Genomic DNA, 6,336 nt, shown 5'->3' on the forward strand with positions numbered 1-6,336 from the left:
AAGGCAAGGATAGGCAACTACTTGATTTTTATTAATGTAATGTGTCTTGTACCGTTAAACGTTATCACGTGGATGAATAATCATATGCAAATGATATGCAAATGAGGATCTGCATAGAAAAAACTAGGCGTTGTCAGCTCCATATATGGTTATTTCGGGGTGGAGACGCATGTGCGCACAATCTTCCGCTGACTGGGATTTATAAAGTGAATTCTGCGCAGGTTCTGGCGTACGAACAGTTTTATAAGTCTGAATATTTTTTTGCGTACGCCATTTTTGGCTTTCGGGCGCACGTACATTTTTAGTAAGGATCCTACGCACAGTTTTATAAATGAGACCCCTGATCAATCTCACTTGCTCTTTTAACCAAAAGAGCTCGATTAGCTTGTTCAGGTGTGCTGGACCAGGGTTGGTGCTAAAGTCTGCAGGACAGTGGTCCTCAAGGGCCAGAGCGGAGATCCCCTGCAAAATGTTCTGAACATGACTAGATCGATCACTTACAGCAGTGGTGTCCAGTTTTTGTAAATGTCTATGACAAATCTACAATGCAAAAACTGAGAATATGTCAGACAGTGATTCCAACAGAATACTTACACAGAGCAGCACCAATTATCTGATTACACACATGGAAAAGGGAGAAAAAGAAACAAAAATTAATATTTCAGTCAAATATTTACATTATCTGTATGGACAAACGTTCTGAAATTATTACATTAATGATAGGCTATTAAATGAATGAATAGTATTTCATGGACTAAATGTTTTACTCCTATTATAACTTTACATAATTAAGTTAATTAAATATTACAGATGGTTGATTTCATTTCAGTTATCAATTAAATATAGAATTGTAAAATCTGTTGTTTTTAGGTCATGTTAACATGATAGTTACCCCATGTAACGTTATGGAAGTTAACTTAAATAGCCTAATGTTAACGTTAACTGATTTGCTGTATGTCAGCGCGCAGTGTTTATCGGTGTCTATCAATTGTTAACGGTCATAATCATATTTACAAGATGTAATAAGAGCTTATGTATTGTATTTACGCTAACGTTACATAAATCCTCGTTTACATCGCTATTTAAAACTTTAAAACAAAGACATGACTTGCCCTTGTGTCTAGCTAGGCCCTATCACGTAAACGGGAAAACAATTTATAAACCAAATTATAATAACACAAAAAGTGTAAAACACTTACAGGTAATCAATTCATGCAGTATTAAAGTATACATTACCTCGGAGATTACCAAAAGAAGGACTGTCTGAGCAGCTAACGTTAGTCGACCGTTCTTACGTTTCATTTAACGTTAAACAGCAGCAGAGAAACGTTAGCTCTTAGGTAAAGTTGGTTTTATATTCGCACATTCACACTTTTTTGCTTAAAAACTGTCTCAATAACAAGCGCAATAAAGCACATTTTTGCTAAATAAAAGCAGCTACATGATCTTTAGGACAAAGATGGTGAACTACACTCTCCACAATCGATTACAATGGGCAAATATTGTTTTAATGGCATACAAAGTTGCGAATGTCCACTGAATGTCCAATGTGTGTGGTAAACAAGATAGGGACCGTCTAAAAAGTTCTATTTTTTTTCATTGTGTGCAAACAGACAACTACATTTTTGCAAAGTACAGATGTACCAGCAAATATCTCTCACATTATGTCTTCTAATGCTATTGATTGTACTTTAGCAACAATAAAAAGTGAATTATAATGATTGCATTTAGGAAACCTGCCTCACTATACATAATGTACATACATAGAATAAAAATTTACATTAATTCACCAAAAGGATTTTTTACTATCCGAAGGTTGTAGTATGTTCCTAGTGACCAGTCTGACTTACTACAGGTGAGATTTTGACAAAAAGTCCCTTACTGTACGTACAGTTGACAAATATGTTTTTAAAAAAATTACTGTAATTCACCCTAAGTATTTTTTCGTGTTCCAAAGGCTGTAGTGCTTTCCTAGTGACCAGACTGACTTACTACAGGTGAAATTTGGACAAAAACTCCCTTACTGTACGTACAGTTGACAAATAAGTTTTTTCAAAAATTACTGTAATTCACCTAAATCATTTTTTCGTGTTCCAAAGGCTGTAGTGTTTTCCTAGTGACCAGACTGACTTACTACACGTGAAATGTTGACAATACCTCCCTTACTGTACATACAATTATCAAATAAGTTTATGAAAAAATTACTGTAATTCATCTAAATCATTTTTGCATGTTCCAAAGGTTGTAGTGCTTTCCTACGGACCAGACTGACTTATTACAGGTGAAATTTTGACAAAAACTCCCTTACTGTACGTACAGTTGACAAATACGTTTTTTAAAAAATTACTGTAATTCACCCTAAGTATTTTTTCGTGTTCCAAAGGCTGTAGTGCTTTCCTAGTGACCAGACTGACTTACTACAGGTGAAATTTGGACAAAAACTCCCTTACTGTATGTACAGTTGACAAATATTTTTTTTTAAAATTACTGTAATTCACCTAAATCATTTTTTCATGTTCCAAAGGCTGTAGTGCTTTCCTAGTGACCAGACTGACTTACTACACGTGAAATGTTGACAATACCTCCCTTACTGTACGTACAATTATCAAATAAGTTTATGAAAAAATTACTGTAATTCACCTAAATCATTTTTGCATGTTCCAAAGGTTGTAGTGCTTTCCTACGGACCAGACTGACTTACTACAGGTGAAATTTTGACAAAAACTCCCTTACTGTACGTACAGTTGACAAATACGTTTTTTTTTTAATTACTGTAATTCACCCTATTTATTTTTTTCGTGTTCCAAAGGCTGTAGTGCTTTCCTAAGGACCAGACTGACTTACTACAGGTGAAATTTTGACAAAAACTCCCTTACTGTACGTACAGTTGACAAATGTTTTTTTTTAAATTACTGTAATTCACCCTAAGTATTTTTTCGTGTTCCAAAGGCTGTAGTGTTTTCCTAGTGACCAGACTGACTTACTACAGGTGAAATTTTGACAAAAACTCCCTTACTGTACGTACAGTTGACATGTTTTTTTTTTAATTACTGTAATTCACCCCAAGTATTTTTTCGTGTTCCAAAGGTTGTAGTGCTTTCCTAGTGACCAGACTGACTTACTACAGGTGCAATTTTGACAATATCTCCCTTACTGTACAATTATCAAATATGTTTATGTAATGAGCATATTATTACATATGTTTATTACATATGTTTATGAAATAAACTGTAAATCACCTATAGTGGGTTTTTTTTATATCCCAAAGGTTGTAGTACTTTCCTAGTGAAAGGACTGACTTATTACAGGTGAAATTTTGACAAAAACTCCCTTACTGTACGTACAGTTGACAAATACGTTTTTTTAAAAATTACTGTAATTCACCCTAAGTATTTTTTCGTATTCCAAAGGCTGTAGTGTTTTCCTACAGACCAGACTGACTTACTACAGGTGAAATTTGGACAAAAAGTCCCTTACTGTACGTACAGTTGACATATGTTTTTTTTAAAAAATACTGTAATTCACCCTAAGTATTTTTTCGTGTTCCAAAGGGTGTAGTACTTTCCTAGTGACCTGACTGACTTACTACAGGTGAAATTTTGACAATAACTCCCTTACTGTATATACTATTATCAAATAGGTTTATGAAAAATTTACTGTAATTGACCGTAACTATTTTTCCCCGTTCCAAAGGGTGTAGTACTTTCCTAGTGACCTGACTGACTTACTACAGGTGAAATTGACAATACCTCCTTTACTGTACAATTATCAAATATTTTTATGTAATAAACATTATTACATGTGTTTATTACATATGTTTATGTAATAGACTGTAATTCACCTATAGTGTTTTTTATATATATATATTCCAAAGATTGTAGTGCTTTCCTAGTGACCACACTGACTTACTCCAGGTGAAATTTTGACAATACCTAATAATACTGTTTTACATAATAATATATATAATAACTAATTCACTAAAAGGGGTTTTGTTTGTTTAAGGTTGTAGTACATTAATAGGGGCTACATTATTATTAACAGTAGTGACTGAACCTGTACGCATTGGTGCAGCAAATCTGACAGATAATGAACAGCAAGATCATGGAGGCATTCAAGATACTGTACAGTGCACTGTTTTATTTCTATTATCTTTCTAATTGTTCCACTGAGGTTATACATAAAAGTTGTAATTAATTCCTTGTGGTTAGAGTAATATTTCAATATCACCTCTTCAAAATTTTGCTGTTGTTGATCCTCTCTTGGTTTAAGTTGTTCTTATATTATCATAAACCCTTTAACTGATTGTTTTGTCAAGTACTTTTTACTTTACTATATTTTCTTTTAGTGAAGTGACGTAAAAGTTTAAGTAAAACAAATGTGTGTGTTTGAATAAAACATTTTCAAATGTTTCCAGTCAGGACTACTTTGGGTAAACAAAAATATTTAAGCAATTGAACATGTTATTTAATATTTATTCATTGCATTATGTAATTGGTTAACACACATAACTATAACTGTTAGTGGTTTGTTACATAGTTAATCCTTGTCATGTTTACCAACGTGAACAGTGCCAAAGATGGTACCCAATGTATGCTGCATTGGACTATCACCAGACAAGCTACCTGAAAAAGATGCCCAATGGTTGTGCTCACTGTGTACCTTAAACAGTGGAACATCATTAAAGAATATCTGTTGAAACTTCTGCTTTATTGTCCTTGTTGCAATATGGATTACCATTGTATATCTGTATTTTGGGACTTACAGTTAAAGACCCATGGACCAGATATGATTTATTAAGACCAGGAGTTAGAAGTGCACTCAATTTAAGACAAGAGTCAGAATTATAATAAATTCAAGGAAATTTTACTGAAGAATGTTTGCAGTTTATTATCAGGCAGAAGTCAAGAATCAGAACCAGTGATCAAAAGTAGGTTCTGATTGGCTAATAAATAATCACACATTTTCTACACATAGATAGACTGAAGCATATCTCCATCAATTATGCGGCTGACATTCGGACCCTGAATTTAGGCACGTCGTGACCTTCCACACTTGTAGTGATTGTAATGAATAGTAATTGGACCAATTTTTGAGTCTCCAGTCTAGGACCAACTCTATAGCGCCACCACCAGTTCAAAAATTCAACATTAAAAGGATTATAGCTTTTGAACCCTTTGATCTAGATGTGAATGTAAATAGATGTAAAATGACACTTAGTACACCTGATTCCACTCATTATGGTGGTCACAATCAATATCTTACATTAAGACTCTGCCCATTACAGTAGTGGCCATTTTGAAAAGTACAGTGTTCAATATTTTGTGCTACTCCTCATTCAAATTTTGTTCAATTTTTACAAAAATTGGCTCAGATGATCTTTGGACCAAGCCACACAAAAGTGACTGAACAGATTTTTTTTTTTTTGCTATCGTTCCTGATATACTTTTCTCCAAATTTGACCTGTATTTGTTGCCTTATGGTAGTTAGCTTAGCATGCTAATTGGTTAACATGCTAACCTGATGCCATTCTTTCTAATGTGGCTCTTCAGCTATAAGGCTAACCATAAACTACATTAGCATTAAGCTAACTTAACTTGCTAACTTGACTAATCTGGTTAACATGCCTTTGTGTGCTCATTCTTACACTTAAGCCTCTCCTCGGCAGCTTGGTAAGACAGCGTCAACTGAGTGGCGCAAGCTGCTAAACCACGTGCCACGAGCCCTGAACCATTCCGGTTGTGGGTTTGAATCCTGTGTGGCACATTCCCAGACCGCAAAAGGTATTGTGGTGTAAAAGTTGCTGGAACAGACATGGTGTCTATATGTGAGCGAACTCGATAAATACAACATGCAGCGAATTTATACAAAAATTATTCATTTTGAATTGCTTCTCACTTGAACTACTGGACCTTCTTCATCTTGCTAAAAACGCAACTTCCCAGTGGCACAATGATATGAGTGACAGGTATCTGACCCAGAGATAATGGGTTTGAGCCCCGTGTGGGATGATTTAAAAAAAATTGTGTGTAATGTTGTGTCATGTCGATTCCTTTATTATTCAACGTTGTACTAATCTTTCTTCCTCTTGGATTAATGTATGTCTTGTTCATTATATGTTCATTCTCATCTGAACTTCTGTTCATTTTGAGTTCATTTTCACCTATACTTCTAAACCAGCTCTTTTTTCTTCAATTTCTGCTGTTTTTACTATTACTGCTCTTGCTGCTGCTTCAGGGGCTTGGCCCCGTATCGCTGCTTGCAGCTATATTTCCACTTGTTCCTTAACATGTAACCAAAATACTAACACACACAGACACAGTTTCTTCAAGATTGGAT

This window comes from Abramis brama, assembly GCF_963993115.1.
Source record: "Abramis brama genome assembly, chromosome: 2".
NCBI lineage: Eukaryota > Metazoa > Chordata > Actinopteri > Cypriniformes > Leuciscidae > Abramis > Abramis brama.